The sequence below is a fragment of the Canis aureus genome, chromosome 18, assembly GCF_053574225.1.
Source record: "Canis aureus isolate CA01 chromosome 18, VMU_Caureus_v.1.0, whole genome shotgun sequence".
NCBI lineage: Eukaryota > Metazoa > Chordata > Mammalia > Carnivora > Canidae > Canis > Canis aureus.
In genome coordinates, this window is record NC_135628.1 from 40,784,053 (window position 1) to 40,804,070 (window position 20,018).

A 20,018-nucleotide genomic window follows, 5' to 3' on the forward strand; every position below is an offset into this window, starting at 1 on the left:
CTTAATATAAATAATCATTGAACCAAACAGTCCTCGTGAAAGTCACCCATTAGTGCTCCTCCTTCTTCTTGTATCAGTGGTGAATTATGGAATTTGGGGGGGCCAGAGGTAGAAACAAAAAGGCGAGGGTTTCAGGGAGAATCAGACACTAAGCTCCCAAAAGTAAATGCTAGCCCTAAATGTTGCCCCATGTAAACCGCTCAATCGTTGAAGTTGGCTCTGCTCACTCCAGCCAAAACTGGAAAATAGCTGGGCAGACCCTGTCATCTATTTCTCTTCTATAAAAAAAAATTTTCCTACCATTTCTCCCTTAGCATTTAAGGACTTTTTGGAAATGCTAACCTATCTCAGCTTAAAGAAGGAAAAAAAATTTGGGCCATACTTGGGCCAATAAGACCAGAGGTTTCTAAGGAACATTAAAGTGTTAAGTTACCCAGGGTATTCCCAGAGAGCTTTAAAGTGTAAATTATAGAAAGGAAAAGAAGCTTTCAGAACGTTTGCTACAGTACAGGTGTTATGTTAGTTTGAAAAAAGTCTCAATACATCTTTTTAATGTGTAAATTTAAGCTTTATTAAGAATCTTAGGGCTCCTGGTTGGCTCAGTCAGGTAAGATTCAGGCTCTTCCGCTCAGGTCATGATCTCAGGATCCTGGGATCAATCCCACGTTAGGCTCTTCGGCTGAGTAGGGAGCCTCCTTCCTCCTTTTCCCTCTCCCTCCACTCACAAGCGCGACCTCTCTTTGTCTCTCAAATAAATAAATAAGTCTTTCTTTAAAAAAATAATCTCTGTACATTCTTAGCATATTAGCTTTCTGATGACTATAAGTTCCCAAAACTAATACTATCTGTGCCGCTGATCTAGTAAAATAAATTAATATTCAGATTAATGAAACAATATCCAAAAAAATAAATTTTGTACTTGTGCAAACCTCTTTGTTAACAAGTTCTTTTATCTCTATTAATGGTGGTTTGTGCATGTCAAGCAGATTACTAAGAAAGTATTTAACAGATTCAAACTGTTTTATCAAAACAAATTTACATCTTTATTGATTCTCTTCCTCCAACGTTTCCAAATTTCAAAACATATGTTCATAAATATTTTAGCCTACTCAACTGATATAGTTTAATGGAATGCTACTGTCTTCTCACTGTGACAGACCAGCAAAAGGATGTTTGTGAACTGGGCATAAATATGAAGTGACTAAAAAGGCAGTTTTCTGCCAATTTCACACAAAACAAAATAAAAGATTGGCAATTTTTCAGTGAACTGGAACAAGAACAAGGACAAGAACAATAAATCAATTTAAATTATTTAGACACCCTTCCTAAAATATGTCCCTCTGCCCCCCATAAAACATTTTTCTCAAGGTTTCTGACTTAATTCTCCAGATAACCTTCACTATGCTCATTTGACCTTAGGGATCCCTGTCTTTTGTATATGTCACAAAAATAAGCCTTACAATCTCCACTTAAGAAGGTATAATCAGGCTTATTTTGTAAGAGGAAAGAAAAGCATCAGAGGTTAAGTAACTTACATGAGGTTACTCAAGCTTGCAAAGAACCAAGGGACCTACCCGAAATGCTTTTACTATCACCCTGCTCTGATTTTTTTAAATACACGTGTATATCTTATGAAAGTTAAGTAAAGGTATGTATCTTATGTAAGGAAATGCAATCAAGGCAATCAACACATCTTTAGAAACAAAAGTCTGCCTCTTGGCTACCAGGTGCTTTCATAAAGTATTCTCTTGAGCAGTTTTACTAATACAAACATCACAGACCATCCCTCCTCAAAACCCATTGGAAATGGGTGAAAAAGCTGAACTTAGAATCCAAAGTTTGATTAAGAATTTCAATTTTTTGAATCCTTGGAATCTACTATCCATATACATCTGAAATGTATTACCCCCAATGCCCAAAAATAATGGAATTCAATTAAGATTCTAGAGTAGCTCTCAAAATCCTTCTCAGAGGCAACCGGAATCCCAAATCTAGGCAGACTGTTACTTTGAAGAAAAAAAAAAAAGCAGAGAGCCAAACTGAGTATACAAAAAAATGACTATAGAAGCAGCTCTAGAAAAGAGATTGGGATCTCTACAAATGAACAAATCTGTCAAAGAAATGTCTTTGATCACTGTGGTCATCATTCTGGTTTTAGTCCAAGCTTAACTATAATTGCAGGTTTAGGAAGTGAAGGGCCCTCTTCTCTTTTAAGTAAAAACTAGCTGATCTAAAGAATCATGAATCAACTCCAAGGAAGAGCAGAATGGTAGTAATGATTTTTTTTTTTTTATTGGAGCACATTTCTACCGGAGTCACAAACTACTTCACCAATTTAATGTTTAATAAATGTGTAGAGGACATGATGCTTATTAGCACAACTGGTGATAACATCTGGCAATTTTCATTAGTTCTAGTTTCATTCTAATTCTAGTTTCTAGTTCTAGTTTCATTCTAATATTTAATTAGAGAGGTGTAAAGGAGCAGGTGATCAATACCAGGTGTATGTGTTGGGGTGAGAGATTAGAAAAGGAAGGAAGGGTCAATGAGGATGTGTTACTAGAAACAGACCTGGAGGGCAGCCCGGGTGGCTCAGTGGTTTAGAACCGCCTTCAGCCCAGGGCACGATCCTAGAGACCCGGAAGCGAGTCCCACATCAGGTTCCCTGCATGAAGCCTGCTTCTCCCTCTGCCTGTGTCTCTACCTTTCTCTCTCTCTCATGAATAAATAAAATCTTTAAAAAAAAAAGAAGAAGAAAGAAAGAAACAGACCTGAAGTACAGGCAGGACACTCACATAAAAGAAAGAGGTAGCATTTCACAAACAAAGGAACAAACTCAGAAATGAGCCAGCTGACAATTAAGAAATAAGTATTCCAATTTTGCCAAAATGTAGGTCACAACTGGGCCTTCCTTGATGCTCTCATAATCATACCCCACTGCAGAATTCTGAATTCTCAACATGTTTCTAACTTCTTTTATAAGCTATCACTACCTATCATGCACAGAAATGATAACTCATAGACCTATCTTTTTTTATAGATTTTATTTTTAAGTAATCTGTATACTCAAAATGGGGCTCGAACTCACAACCTCAAGATCAAGAGTCACATGCTCCATTGATTGTGCCAGCCAGGCACTCCCACAGACCTATCTTAAAATGTCAATATGGACAAGGGCCTACCTTTGTCTGGGAAACGTACTCAGTAAATATTATCTCCATCCCACTGCCTTCCCCCTTGAACCGTGATAGTTCAAAATACACTTTTAGGTAGATGCAGATAAAAGCTTTACTTCCAAAAACAGATATCTAGATAATACAAAAGAAATGCTTATGAAATCATTTCAATCAGCACTTCAAGTTGTAATAACCTTGAAACCGTTTTCCAGAAATTTTAGAAAAAAATACAGGAAATAGTAATAATGAAAACTACCTGCTCTACCCAAAGTATCTAACTAGACCAAGAATACTAAACTAATGAGATCTATGAATTCCAGATCACATTTTAGCTCACCTAAATTCAGTGTAGGAAACTCTCAGAAGTTGTTAAGATGGTTTTGGCTTTTTTTTTTTTTTTTTTAAGATTTTATTTATTTATCCATGAGAGACACAGAGAGAGAGAGGCAGAGATAGAAGAAGCAGGCTCCATGCAGAGAGCCCAATGTGGGACTCAATCCCAGGTCTCCAGGATCACACCCTGGGCTGAAGGCTACCCGGGCTGCCCTAAGATGGGTTTGTTTTTTTGTTTTTTTTTTTAAGATGGGTTTTTTAATGAGAAAATCAAAACAGTTGTTCAAACATGAATACTTAAACCAAAGTTTTTCCAGAAATATTCACCTAAAGAAACTATCACAATCTTCTAAATCAGTGGTTGGCACACTTATTCTGAAAAGGGCAGATACCAGATTTTGCTAGCCATGCAATCTCTTTTGCAACCACTCATTCTGCCTTGATAGTGTAGATAAGGAATGGAAAGGTCTGTGTTCTATAAAAATTTATTTACAAAAAACAAACAGAGGTCTAGAGTTGTCTCATAGGTCATAGTTTGCCAACCTCTGCTCTAAATTATTCACTTATGACGATTGCCTTTTAATTGAGATGGTTGCCTTATTCCTAGATGGATCCACACCCCCCGGCCTCCCCCGCCCCTTCCCCCCCCCCGCAAGTGTAGGAAGTGGCTGTTTTCTGCTACAGAATACAGAAGGAGAACTAATTTGAAACCCAAATTAAACTCCAAGGGAATTCTATAGCCTATGGAAATTGACTTTTGGGGTTCTTATGGCTTCTGAGAGACTGGTCCAGAAACTAAGAATCGGAGAGAAATGTTCTAAATGACTGAAGGAAAGATGGAAGTAAGGAAAATAACATTTATTGAATCAGGTATCAGACACAACAAACTAGGTCATTTAAACGTGTTTCATGTAATCTACAAAATTGTATGAGGCAGGAATCATTCCTATTTTCAGGTGAGGAAACTGAAGATCAAAGCAAAGAACTTTAGTCCAAGGTCACAACAAGGATATGAAAACTAAAACTTAAATAACCAAATCTATGCTCTTTCCCATGAGCTATATGGCCATACTAAAAATTCAATGATTGTTTTTCTCATTTCCTTGACTACTTTAAAAATAAAATAGTACTCTGACTCTTATCACCAAGATGATTTTTTAAATGCATAGAAAATAAATCTTAATTGTATACAAATCAATATTTTAATGGAAATCAGGTTTCCACACTTGCCAGCCCAAAGAAGTCATACCCCAAATACAAGTGGTTTTTAAAATGGATCAGCCTAGGAAAGGGGTGGGGGAAGCTGCAATGAACTGAGGTATGGCCATTTAGGTATGAAGTAGTATTTTAGGAACCTTTCAACAGACTCCTTCTGAAATACACAAATACACTCAGGCATTCTTAAAAAGGGCACACTGCACAGGCTCGAATCGTCACTGAATCATACTGTCACATATACTGGTGTACAGACACCAGTCACTAGGGCTAAAGACATATAAAAATACAGTTGCAGCGTCCTTTTCTTCACTGGGGTTGAGGCAACCCCTCCCCACTCAACGCAACATACTTTCACCAAGGTCTACCTGTTCCTGGCAAAACCTAGCTCTGCTTGGTCCCTTTGTTACCAACTCTATTGTCCCATCTGATCTCTGTAATGGGGTCTAAATGCCACTGCTTTTTTTTTTTTTTTTTTTCATGTTTTCTCTCACTACTTCCATTTTATCTTTGTCTCTTGTATGTGAACATCTGCCTTATTTCTCAATTTTTAAAATGTTGTTCTTTCATAAATAACATCAAAACCAAGTAGAAGATACTACTCTTTCATTCTTTTTGGCAAAATGAAGAATCATAGTGACAGTGTGCATAACGTAATCTTCAAATTTTCAGCTCTGTTTTGATTTCACAGTTGCTTGAAGAGGTCTGTTTCTTCATTATGGAAAACTTTTTATGGCTTACAGAAAGGTGGGAGTTGAGTAAAGATACTTTTTTGGAATACTTAACACTCAGGACTCTCAGTATCCTAACTTTTTTTAAAAGTTTTCTAATTTATAAGAGATTTTTCCCAATTTAGAAAATAAAGTAAGTCTGTTTCTAGTTTTCAAATTCTATGAATTTATCAAAGACCTTATATATGATACTTTATCTTTTGATCTTGAATTCTGGTCTTTAAGAGAAATAGGTTTAAGCAGACAAAGATAATAAAATAGATGAAGACATTTGAAGGAATTCAGAATAAACTTTTAACTATTTTCAAGGACTCTAGAAGCTAACAGCACTGGTTTATTTTACTGTAAAGCTTGAAGTTCTTTTCCCTTATTACAAATAAAACATTACTACCAATCTCACATTTAGAAACTATGATTAGCATTATCTTTGGCTCACAGATCACAAGAGGAAGGGACTCTTTGGAGCAACTAGGAACAAGGCAGAAGGGAAGGGTAACAATGTTAGGGAAGATGCTGGACATCTGCATAAAATAGACTAAACTCAAAAAAATAAATAAATAATAAATAAATAATTTTAAAAATTTTTAAATAGACTAAACTCAAGTTAACTCTACTGTAGCAACAGGAAAAGTAAAAACAAAAGCCTATGCTATACTGGATCCTCCAAAGTAGAAGAAATAAAGAAATGGGAGATAGCTTTAAGATATCAGGCAAATTATCTAGTCTCTCTGAAATGCCAATATTTCAAAAGTAAATGTAAATAATAACAGCAGCCTCTCAAGGTACTGAGAGGATTAAATGAGTTATTGCCTGTAAACCACTTAGCAGAGGAAATGACACAATATGTTGTTTAATTAAGGTTAACCATTATGATTGTCATGGCTCAAGTTGTTTTCTGTACAAACACTGCTAAATCAAGACCTTCATAGGGATGGCCGGCTGGCTCAGTCAGTAGAGCCTGTGAGTCAGGGCCATGAGTTCAAGCCTCCATGGGCATGGAGCCTACTTAAAAAATAATAATAGTAATCAAGACCTTCATGTATTCAAGATTCAAAAAGTATTTATTGATCAGTGGTTATGTCCGAGGCCCTGTACCAAGTGCTGGCTGTTCGAGAGTGAATAAGACACTATTCTGCACTTGTAGAGCTTTCAATCAGTAATCAGAATAAGTCAACAGAGGAAACAAAGGAAACAGAGCATATTTGATGGGCTGTAAGGCTGGGTGAGCTAGCCACAACACTAATAGACAATCCCCTGGGTTTGAACACATTGTATGCTCCCAATAAATGTTTACCTAACTGATAAAATAAGTGCATAGTGCATGTTCAATAAATACATATTTGTAAACTATTTTGCAATATAAATAATTTGTATATTCAGTTTGTTTTAACTAAAATGCTCTACAGCACAATGGGATATGGAGCAGCCCATTATTATTATCAACATCTGATCTGTGCCAGAATTCTATGTGTTAGTATTTCTTGATTTGAAACATACAGAAGGAAGGAAATAAAAAGGAGTAACCTGAATGTTCTGTTAGGAAGCAAATTGTTACAGCTTAATTTCCCCCAGTTCATTTATTCAGCATGTATTTATTTAACATCCATTATCTACCACCGTTATGCTAGGTGCTTGCAAACTAATAGTTAAGTCTATCAATGTAGACAGTACTTCTAAGTTTAGAAAGTGCTTCACATATTGACTTACTTAATTCCCAAAATAACATTATGAGAAAGTATTATTATCCCCTTTCCTGGATGGAGAAATTGCAACTGGGAAGAGAGGTGTGTTGTCACACAACCAGTAGGCCCCAAACCTATGTCTCCCTCCAAATCTGCCATCCTCTTTACTATCCCTCATAGCCTCTGCAGCCATTCATCTACATCACACATCAATGGATTCCTCTCTTGTTTAGTATCCCTATACCATTTAATGAATAATAATGTATTTGCTCATAAAATTCAGATACATTTTTTTTCAGTTTTGGGGAGAAAAGTCATCATTTATTTCTCCCTCACAGAACATAATAGCATATCTGCATCATTATACTTGAAGAAAATACTGCCAAAACTCATTCAATCCCCAACAACATAGCATATTTCAGTTTTCTGCCTCCAAAAAGGAGAACTTACTTAAAGAACCAATTGATTCTATCTCTGGTAGTTTATAATTCTGAAAGCAGTTTTACTGTTTGTTCACAGATTGGTCTGATGAAATTTACAGATTAATTTAAAAATGGGTCTGATCAAGAGAGATGAGAACCAGAACCATTTCTGATCTTTTGACAAGTGTAATCTAGCTTACTTTGAAAAACGATCAAGGAAGTTTTTTGAATAAACTACATTAAGGAGGATGATAGAAAAAATAAAAAAACAAAACCTTGCAATAAAAACATGAAATCATTAACAGTGGTAATTTAGGAGCACTTTTGTCCTAGTAACAAGAGCAATGCCAACAGTCAACAAATTCATCCCAAGGGAGGGGGAGAAATGAGGGAAGTAGCACATATGTGTGAATGAGAAAAACTGAACCATAATTGTCTAAAATCTGAAATGCCTGTTAATTTTAACAACCTTCTACACTACCAGGGTATCTCAGTGGTTTGGAAAACCATCCTAGAGGCTTTGTAAGGCCAGTTCCCCTCGAGGATGGAAATTTTGAAGATACCAGGAAAAGGGAACTAACATTCCCCAAGTGCCTACCATGTACCAAGTCTCATATTAGCATTTCACGTTTAAGATCTTCTATAGTCCTTCCAATAATTTATCTTAATATGTGATACTATCTTCGTTTTACAAATGAGGAAACCAGGCCTCAAAGAGATCAGTAAACTTGCCCTAAGTAAATGGCTACAGAGAAGATTCTTTCAGACATCTGACTCCCAAACCTGGATTCTTTTCATTCTACCACAATGCTGATTACATAAGAGTTCTCATCCCCTGATTTCTAATTAGGAGAATTATCTCAAGAGACATGTAAAACATTTCATTCTGTAAGAAACCACCGCTGTGTAATTGGGTCACACCAAGCTTCTGAAACTTAAGTTGCAAAGAACAGAGGACCTACTCTATATGTTGATGGCCCTGGATTTCAGGAGCTATGTTGTCATGATCCAAATGCGCTGGGAAAAATAATAGCAGAGTGTTAAAGAAGTCTGTATGAGACAGGCCAAGACTTTAAAATGGAGTAGCTGGATACTGATTTTCAAGTTGCAAGTTCAAATGTGTTTTTAACCACTATGTGCTCAGTGTTGAGGATATAATAAATGAATCACAATCTGCATCCCTTAAGAGTGTCCAGTGGAGGGGACAGCCTCATACTTAAAATAAAATATGGTTCAGTACTGCACTAGAGGGATGCACAAGGAGTTCTGGGAACTTGGGAGAGATAGATGTAACCCAATCTGGTGGACAGGAAAGGACTCTGGATAGCACTACTTCTAGGAATCCATCCCACAACAACACTCATATATATACACAAAATATATCAAGATGTTAACAGCAACATTGCTCATAGAAGCAAAAAAAAATTGGAAATAACCAAATATACATCAATAGGGGAAAATTAAATATTATAATATTTTTTACTAAGGAGTTATGTAAATTGATGATACACAGATCTTATATAGAGATGCACAAGGAATGACCTTACGATGGCTTTAACTGCCATACTAGTAATTGAAAAATGAAAGAATGATCATAAAGACAAAAATGCAGCCCTATTTTTACTCTTATATGTGCTAATTTATTCAGAGAATTCTAAGTACATACATGAACTAAGAAGTTTAAGAAGCGGAGAAAATGACTTTCCCAAAGTCAAGGAAGCAATTAATGACTATGAGCTGGTCATTCATTAAACTGAACATATTACAGAATTACTGTTTTGCCATTTGGTAATATTTCCCCCTCAGTAATTTTAGAATTCTTAATTATTTTGAGTTGTTAGGTCATTCTTTGAAATAAATGTGTGTGTGTGTGTGTGTGTGTGTGTGTATGTTTTTCAATGTCCCTGTACTTACTAGAAGATTTTATTACTACATATCAACCTAAACAAACTTAATTTTATCCCAGGGTAAAGTACTTTCAAAAATCTCTTCAATCTGGTCTTTGCTCAAGTTTTCCTATTTATAATCCTACGTAAATATGTCCTACACAAATAAGACAGTTCTATTCAAATCCACAGAATAAAGCAGACAGTGCACAAAATGAAAGAGAAGAGAGTCAAATGAAAACAGAAAATCATTTTTCCTGAACCTCCAGTATTATTAAAGAACCAAGAATGTTACTGGCCTAAACCTCATTTGGTGTTAAAAGCTTTCCAGACAAAAACAAAACAAAACAAAACAAAACAAAACAAGAGTTAACTGAAATTTTTAAAAATATTTTATTTATTTATTCATGAGAGACACACAGAGAGAGAGAGAGAGAGAGGCAGAGACACAGGCAGAGGGAGAAGCAGGCTCCATGCAGGGGGCCTGACGTGGGACTTGATCCGGGGTCTCCAGGATCACGCCCCTGGGCCAAAGGCAGGCGCCAAACTGCTGACCCACTCAGGGATCCCCTGAAATTTTTGTTTAGAAACAGCAGTGAACAAAACTGAATTTAGGAATTGAAAGAGATCTTGAAAAGGTCATCTAATAGCACTCTTTCATTTTACAGAAGAGGAAATCAGGACCCTTCATAAAAAGACACTCATAGCTAATGATTACCAACAGAAGTATACAGCCAGGAAAGTCTAAAAGTATCCTTACTGCAAGCCCAACTGCCTTCTCTGGTATCCATACAGCAACACTTACCCTTCATTATTGAAGAATACTACTTTAATTTAGGCTTCATTATTCAAACGGTCTATCTCTAGGGGATGCAATGACTGCTCAAATCTCCTTCTCAAGGTGCAAGCCTAAAATACTTACTTCACTCATCAATTATTTACAGAATAAGACAATGTTTTTAATTTTCTTATGTTTTACAGCAATATGGTTATCATGAGATAGAAAATAGAGCAAGCTATAATCCAGGCTGATTCAGGAGATTAAAAGAAAAATCTAAATCCAGAATCTCTGCTTTCTAGAATGAAACAGCAAAAATGAACTACTTACGTCAATCAACAAGATTTACTGACAGTTAAAAGTAGCAGTACTTTCATTAACTGAAACCACTTTATCATAACCGAACATTCACTGTTATAAAATTAAAGATTCCTGGGATAATCCGTGAGGGAGGGGAAGGCAGTAAGAGCAACTGAACTTTTGAAACACAGTTTAAAAGAAAAATCCTGCTTTAAAAGCTGTAAAACAATTTATCCTAAAGTAGCTCCATGAGCAATGGACCGCTAATTGACATCATGGAATGCTAAACCAAAAAGTATAAGGTGGGAAGAGAATTTTTTTCAAAAAATGTAACAGCATGATTTCCTTGGAGCCTTGAATAGGCTAATAATAGTCTAATGACAGAAGATGCTCTAAAGTTACCCAAACATAATTAACCATAGAAACATGTTTTCACAGTGCTCCCTAAAGAGCTAATATCCAGCAAAATACATCTTTGGGATTTGTACCACATCTTATTATTTCACTCTAGACTATACAAAGCCCTTGCTTATGGTGCTCCAAGAAGGTCTTTGGCAAGGAATAATGTTTAAGTAGCAGCTCAGCCCTACCATCCTCTCCTTGGCAGAGAGAAAAGAAAAAACTAAAGGTAACTGATTTCAGGCAGGGAAAATGACCTCCCATAGACAATATCTGAAAACACAAAGGACATCATTCATGAGCATACAATCCATAGTCTGAAAGCTCGAACCACTGCATGTATTATGCTCACACTTTATTACATAAAATTCTGCTAGAATTGTTGCTAGTGAGCAAATTATATTCATTGTGCTAGGAACATGAATATATGTTTTAAAAGAATAATAAACAAAAAAGGGGAAAGGAATGACAAAGGTTCAGATAGCAGACTAAACAGAATATGAAGATACTGTGACTCGCCGATTGTACTCTTTTTGAAGTGTTTCCTAACTCTGCACTGAATCTGTTCTGAATTCAAATGCCAGGTCTTCTTAAGAAAAATAATAATAATTTATAAACATAAGGAGTACTAATTGGATGATAAAATTCGGTATAGATCTCAGCAGTTAAGGTTGAGAAGTTTTCAAATTTATACCACATGCTAGGGATCTTGAAAGGTCACATCAGGGGAGATTAAACAAAGGACAAGATGTTCAAAGCAAGTGTTTGATGTCTAAATTGTTAAGGGTGTGCTGCTGTAACTCAATTATACTTACTGAGCAGTCAGTGAGTCTAACACAGGAAAGATACGTTAACTGACTGATGGTCCAGTGCTCTATTCTGGACATAAAATGTAAATCCAGTAAAAGGCAAAAACATTGACTAAACAGATTTCTCCACTCAAATTACTCCTGGATCATCTCTTAATTTACCCTGATCTTGTGGTCTTAACACTCCACCTCTAGTTCCCCACTTGTTAGTATGAACTATTTCACAAAAATTTTTTCAAAGACTAGTAAATAAAATAACATTAACAAAGAAAAACGTTTTCGTATGTTGCATTTTGAGAATCTGACTTTACTTTCATCATGCTATGCAATAGCCATCAGTTCTAAAGTCATTTAAGAGCATTAATAGAAAAATTATTTTCTAAATGGGATAAAAGAAAAAAAAAAAAAAAAAAGAGGGACGCCTCACCAGCTTAGGTGAGTCAGTAGAGCATGTAACTCTTAATCTCAGGGCCATGGATTTGAGCCCACGTTGGACCTGGAAAGATGACAGCTTTTTGTGGAGCCTATTCTAAAGACTGACATTTACCATAATGACTACATTTATCAAGGTGAGCATTTTGTGAGCTGTAGAAATGTCAAATCAGTACGTGGTACTCTTGAAGTTAATGTAGTATTGTATGTCGACATATATTTGAGCTTAAAAAAGAAAGAGCAAAAAAAAAAAAAAAAAAAAGTCTTACATTAGTAAAGAGCACAGGCTCTGGGGCCAGTCCACGGCTGCCACACTTTGGGTCTCCCCATAAACTGTGGACGCTGTGCTCAAGTGTTGTGTGTCTGGGTTTCTGTTGCTGTAAGGTGCCTAGCTATCCTAAGGACTGCAAGAATTAATGCAAATAAAACCCTTTAAGTAGTGTCTACCATAGTAAATATGTTAGCTCTTTCTATTACTATCATCAACATAATAATGTTTTATGCAAAAACTTTTTTTAGGAACAAAACAAAAGCTTTGTTGCTTCTGGGGTAAAAGGCGCTGCGTGTCTTTAGTATTAGAAACATGTAACTGAGTAAACCTCCTTCTCATTATGATTTACAGGATATTTAAGATCATGTGCGAAGCACAAACAGAGCAACCATTTCTGCTGATTTACAATCTCCACATTTGGGCTCTTCTTCACTTTAATCCTGATTCTCTATTTAATTTTATTTGTGTTTATTGTGTTTTCTTGTTGTAAAACACCGGGAATCCTTTGGGAAATATCATCTACAAAATTACAAAGATAAAGGAAGAGAAAGAAAGAAAAAGAAAGAAGAAAGAAAGAAAGAAAGAAAGAAAGAAAGAAAGAAAGAAAGAAGAAAGAAAGACTTCTAAAACTGAAGTTTTTCAAGTAAGAAATGTGTTTATGTAAGCAAAATGAAATGGAAAACAGCAGGAAATGTTAGTTAAAAAAGGGAACTAATGAAAAAATTATAGAGGGAAAAACCCTAGAAGTGAGGACAAAAGTTTGAATATTAAGTAGATGGCAATGGGGGGAATTCTATAAAGAGATTTATGGGTGAAAGTGTGGCCTCAAAATGGCAATTTAATAACATCATTGTACATACCAACATAACTGGGGAGTCTGGACCTTATTATGGAAACTATAACCAAAATACATCTGAAACTATAACCAAAATACATCTGAAATAAAACTAGATTTAAATTTCTGTTGCAGAAACAGAATCACAATTTAGTTTTGTTAACTAAAAGAAAAAAATTATTTGATTATATCAACTCCAACCATATGATGTTTATGCATAACAAGCTACAAAAGACAAAGACAGCAGACTTGAGGGCTTTAATTAAACCATATAAAAGGAAAACATCGAAAACAGCAATGTAACAAGGAAAAATAAAAATTACGCATAAAATAACTAGAATAATATAAACATCTAGGCAATAAGCATTTTAAATTAAAGTCCAAATAAATAAGATGTTGAAACACAATTTTTATATGCCTCCAGACTCAGACAAGGGTACAGAAAGATGCTTGAATTGAATTAAATTTCACAAAGCACTTCCTCCACTAGATAAAGGAGTTAAACATGTCCTTTAAATAAATAATACCTTGGGGGCACCTGGGTGGCACAGTCAGTTAGGCTTCAACTCTTAGTTTTAGCTCAGGTCGTGATCCCCGGATCGTGAGATCCAGCCCCCACATTGTGCTCCATGCTTTTAGTACAGATTCTTTCTCTCTCTCCCTCTGCCCCTCCCACTTGTGTCTGCACCCTCTCTCTCTCTCTCTCTCAAATAAATAAATAAATCTTTAATAATAATAATAATACCTTCCTTCTCATAAGTTCCATCATAAATCTGCTAGGATAATGGCAAGGTAAAAACCAAATCCTTCCATGGGCATACGGAGAGATGTTTAAAACATCACCATGCCCCAAACAAATATTCAACAAATCAGTATACACAAGATTGCAATCTTATAAAAGAAAATTAATTCAGTTATTCCTAATTAAACATCTCCAAAATGAGATGGTTGGCAACCTGTCCAAAATGCTATACCAATTTTTACTTATATCATCCCTTGCAAAAAAGACCAATAGCCATCTCAGGGCCACCTATCTGGCTAAGGGACCAGGCCATTAGACACCTTGAATATCTTCACCTCAAAAATCAAACAGAAAAAAGCAATTTTTATTTCTCCAATTTCTCCCTAAAAAGCAGTTTACATGTGATACATATAGTTCTGTATTACACCAAAACACTTATCACCATATACTTCCAATTCACAGGCTTCATTACTCTAATACCTAAGAGCTCTAGAAATCAGGACAGATGCTGATACAACTAAAAGGGATAGATGGCTGTAAAGTTTCATTCACTCTCAATTAATTTTTGAACACTCATTTTGTTCCACAGACCGGGGGTGGGGGTAAGGGGGGGGGGGACACACAAAAATTACAAAGACATAGAGCTCCCTGCCCTTAAGGAGTTCACAGTCATGTAGATTATTTGGTTGAAGCAGAACAATAGGACTTTCAAAGGGGAAGCTTGTGAGACAGAGTACAAACAAATTTCCTGGAAAAAAAAAAAAAAAAAAAAAAAAAAAATTTCCTGGAGATCTAGGATGAGAAGGCACTCAAATACTTTTTGATGGTTGGTCCATTGGTTATGGCTAGCATACTTAGACTCACAAACCTACAGAGCCTATTTTCTTAGCTCTAGAATCAAGACTGTTTCCTGTTATTCTATTACTGTGAAGTGTTCCTGTGGTTAGGAAAATTCTTTCAGTTATGAAGAAATCCCTAGGTGGTTACAGAATAGAGGCAAAGTAATTAAACTAAAACTTACTCAGGTGACTTTACCTGGGGGCGGTGAGCATCCTAATCGCCTGTATCTTACTGTTTTGACCTATGATGCCATTCTTTAGCTCATCCAACTATGACAGGTTAGAGGCCCTGACCACACTGATTTTCCAATATAGGCACACAGCATTAACCACTCTGGAACTGTCTCCAGCACAGCTGAGAGAAGGAAGGAGAATGACTCCCACTTCACCTTCTATTCTAATCTCTCTGCCTGTCTACCTGAAGTCAGTGATGACTTAAGAAGAACTGTGATACTTTACATGCTTCAGTGGCATTTCTGCAAACAGTTCAGAATATTTTAACTTTACTGTGTTGTATTTTAAACTTTTCAGAGAGGTAGCAACCTGTAGTTAAAAATTGAACCATAATAAATTTTTCTGTTAATTGCCTTATAAATTTGTACATTTCCAGCTGAATCAAGGCAAACTATGCTCCCAGAGAATTTCTTTGAGCTCTGCAGTGGATAATGTAACTGTTCTTATAATAAAGCACTGATATTTTCCTACCTGGTGGTAGGATACTATATATGCTATAAACTTCTATATGCAGAGAGATGTGGGTATACATATATAGCCAAAGACAACCTGTGGATATGTGTGTGTATGTGTAACAGTCAAAGCTAATTCTTGACTTTTAATCACATAGTCACATATTCTATCCCATAGGGCTGCTCCGCAGATACATACTACAATCCTGACCATCTGTTTCATGGTTATGTGATACCAGTCACATAGGTGATCAAATGATAGAATGTGGATGAATCAAAACCCATTAACTTTCCTGACAGCCCAAAAAAGTAAATGCCCCAGGTAGACTGGAAGCTCCATCTTTGTAAATGAAGAGCAGCATAAAAAAAAAAAAAAGATGTATCATATTTTTGGTAGAGTAGGTGGTTCATTTAATTCATGAACTGTCATGATGAGTCCCACCATCCCTCTTTCTCTTCCTCTCAACCACTCCTACCTATAATTCCAAGGTCAAATGCTGTGAATATATATTCTCCCAACTTTAACACAGAGCTAAATTTAACTTCCAGAATTATCTCTCCAAAACTTTGCCTCAGTTCTAAAAGACTCAGCAAACACTAAATTAACACCTCAAAACAACATTCACGAAAGTAAGATGTCTGATTATTCATGTAGCAAATTAAGAATTCCATAATACAGGCTTGAAATTTTATATCTACAAAGCACTTCTAGATATAAAAGATTATCTAACTGAGCACCTTTTTTAGAGAATTCAAATATGGAGTTGGTATCAAGTCAATCTGTTTGACACCATTAACAGAATTATTAAGCAAAATATAACATAAAAGCCAAAGTACCTTTCAGCTGACAGATACAGATTTGCTTAAAAATAGTAATCACAGGGCGTCTGAGTGGCTCAGTAGGTTAAGCCTCTGACTCTTGGTTTTGGGTCAGGTCATGATCTCAGGGTCCTGGGATCAAGCCCCATTTTGGGGGCTCCTCCTCTCCCTTTCTCTTTGCCCCTCTCCCTCCCCCTCTGCCCCACAATCAATCTCTCTCTCTCTCTTTCTCTTTCTCTCTCTCTCTCACACACATACACACAGAAATAAGTCTTTTAAATAATATTATGAATAATCATCATCATAATCCATTCCTTCTGAAGAAGGGCAATACTAAGGTCTATTTCCAGCCATCCCTGAGATAGAATGTCCTAAGCACAAGCATTTGCTAGCTAATTTTATATAACAACAAAGAAAACTGGGGTGCCTGGGTGGCTCAGTCAGTTAAGTATCTGCCTTCATCTCAGGCCATGAACTTGGGGTCCTGGATCGAGCCCCGCACTGGGCTCCCTGCTCAACAGAGATTCTGCTTCTCCCTCTCCCTATGCCCTTTCCCCCGTGCTCTCTTCCTCTCTCTCATAAATAAATAAATAAATAAATAAAATCTTTAAAACAACAACAACAAAGAAAACTGAACTTGTCTTAAGAACTGGCTAATCCCAGCCCAACACCTATCTCAAAATAAATGCCAAGAACCAGGTCAGTGTATCTTCAGGAGCAAAAATTCACTGAAGAAGAAATAGCCATGGAAACAGCCACTCCACCTAAATACTTTTAGAGGCACACATTCATACACATAGAAGTGGTATTTTAAGAACCCACAGCCAGTCTAATTCATGCAGAAAAATTCTTAAAAGGAACATTTCCATTATTATTCTGTTGGTTAGTATATGTCCTATTTGCACTAACTTAAACTGGATGTCCTCTTTATTCATTTTCATGCCTACTTTTAGTACTTTCAGAAAGTGACATCCCTTTGTGGGAAGAGTATCTTACTGTATCACATCAGGCCAATAGGAAAAAGATTTTAATTTACAATGACCTGTCGAAAGGCTATTGCTTGAAATCAAATGAGTTACTAGAATACCATCTGAAGCTCATCATGCCTTCAGAAAAGAAAACAAATACAATATCTTACTGATAAGCACTTATTTTTGCAATGCAAATTTAACACTGAAAGAAGTACTATTTCAGTCCACTGAGGATTTAGAATAATATTCATGTTTGTCACTCTGAAGCCTTTGTTAAGGATCTTTGCAAATCCAGTATCAGAAGGCAAAATGCAGCTAGAAAAATCTACAAAGGAAATAAAGAAAAACTTTCAGCTGACCAGGCATAGTAATTCTACAGAAGGTAACCACCATCTGTGTACCTATTTTGGATTGATGCACTAAAAATCTAGGGCTTAACCTGAAAGACCCTGACAGCTAAACACAGCACTGGCTTTTTTCAGCCCTGAACTCTGCTTCCAAATCTGCCACCAACCTCATACACAGCGGTGAGTTACTATCACAGTTTCTAAAAGGTCCAATAGTATTAACTTACTCTCTCAGAAATAAATGTGAGTCAGGGTCTTTACATCTCTGTAGCTCTCTGACCTTCCCTGGTTACAAGTGTTCTTCCCCAGTTTCAATCCATAAATACCATCAGCTTTTCTCAGAATTACTCAGGGTACGTTGCCTCACCTACCCACCCACCAGCAAGGCTGTTAAACCTTTATACTTCCTAAAATCTTTCTAAACTTCTCTTTTAAGCTTTCACCAAAGCACTGTTTCTTAATATTTGTGGGTCTGATCCATTATGCTATCTCTCCCCATCCTCTCACCAGGTCTTCCTCCCTTGTCCTGGTCTTTATGCTCCTCACAGCACCCCAATGCCACAGATACCCGGATCCAGCTCTCAGATCCACTGCCTTCCCCAAAGATCCCCCATTAGTTCATCCATCCAATTCTGCAACTGTTGAATCAAAGACAATCAACTCCCTCTTTATATGCAGCTGATTCCTTCACTACCTCCCATTTACTGAGTCCCGGTTATAAACCAGCAATAGGCAAGGTTTTGTTTGGGGAGGAAAGGAGAAATACAGGAGATGAATAAGAAATAGTCACATATGATTTTTGCACTTAAGAGTTAACTTTATAAAAAACAGCACCTTTCATCATCTTCTACCTGATGTTTTGCCCCAGCTTAGCTTGTTCTTCCTGACCTCCATTCTTATAAATATTCACCAGTCTAATCCCTGTCCATTTGGAATCCTGCATACCCGCCCCACCCCCATCTCCATACCTATCCTTTCAATCCATCTTCCACCCTCCATCCAAGTGGCCTTTCTAATATACAAATGCAACCATGCTTTTCCATGCTCAAAATCCCTTCCCATTACTCGTAAGTTTTCAGAAAGTGTGCAAGCTCCTAAGTCTAGAACAAAGAACCCACCTGATCTGAACTTGCCTTACTTACTATGAACCAACAACATTAAACTACTTTAAGATCTGCAACAGGGGCAGCTGGGTGGCTCAGTGGTTGAGTGTGTCTGCCTTCAGCTCAAGTCGTGATCCTGGGGTCCTGGGATCAAGTCCCACATCAGGATCCCCGCAGGGAGTCTGCTTCTCCCTCTGCCTATGTCTCTGTTTCTCTCTGTGTGTCTCTCATGAATAAATAAAATCTTAAAAAAAAAAAAAAGATCTGCAACAGATCATGTGTTTTTTTCTCTGCTCTGTGGCTTGCTACTACCTTGCACACTTTCCCCTTTCTCTGCAAACACTTACTAAATCTTTGAAACTTAGCTAGAGCATCACATTCTCCCAGAAGCTTCTCGTAACTTATATCCAGAACCCAGGTGGCCTTTCTCTGCACTCAGTGTCCTGCGCACACCTCTACCACAGTGCATCTCTCACTACATTATAACTGTTGACTTTCCCTGTCCATCTCTCCCACTGGAATGCAGGCTCTTTGAAAAAGAATATGTTCCAATATGTAATTAGGCAATTAGCTTAGCCCTAGCTTAAAGCAGACATTCTTTACAAGAAGATGCTCTCTTAGTGGAAGCAATTTGGACTAAGAATTTGTCAATTAATTGAGAAAAAGCAGTTAAGGTGGGGAATCATAAAAACTGCTTTATATTTTATCAGGTCTATATTGACAGAAGACATTTAAAAACACATTCATTCGCTGATCTCTGGTTATCAGGCCAGAGCCTTTGCTTTGAGTTGACATCTGCAGATCAATAATCAGCATTATGCACCAGACACGATGGGCAGTGTGACTTTCTTAACGTGGACCAAAAACTTAAAGACACTTGAAAAATAACTAGAGCAATGTATCAGTTTAGATATTTGTTCAAACAGTTTTATGAATCCACATTATCCTCATTTAATTCAACAGCAAGATTTTTAGGTGACCTCCTTATCAGATCTTACTGAAGATTTCAACTTAGATTTTTATAGAAAAAACATTTAACACTCATATTTCATCAATATCCATAACATTCAATTAAGTAACATCAAGAAAGATAAGAAACAAGCAAAAAATGAGTTTAGAATCTAAGCATCTAAGACACATGTTTACTGAAAGAACAGGCAGAATGAAAGAGAAAGAATGGAGAACTGATGGGAGTTCCTCCAGCTTTCCAAAACCAGCAACATATAAGAAGGAGGCACTCTA

General features: G+C 36.6%; 1 protein-coding gene and 1 long non-coding RNA gene across 19 annotated transcripts in view; one reads left to right on the top strand and one right to left on the bottom strand.

Moving 5' to 3' along the window:
• The window catches only part of LOC144288892 (uncharacterized), a 32,490-nt gene extending 20,199 nt beyond the window's left edge, over positions 1-12,291 (top strand). Inside the window, exon 3 of the long non-coding RNA XR_013356910.1 lies at positions 12,201-12,291. This is a non-coding gene — a long non-coding RNA (uncharacterized LOC144288892). The remainder of the gene's footprint in view (positions 1-12,200) is intronic.
• The window catches only part of PPP1R9A (protein phosphatase 1 regulatory subunit 9A), a 312,302-nt gene that overhangs the window by 272,848 nt on the left and 19,436 nt on the right, over positions 1-20,018 (bottom strand). The window lies entirely within an intron of this gene.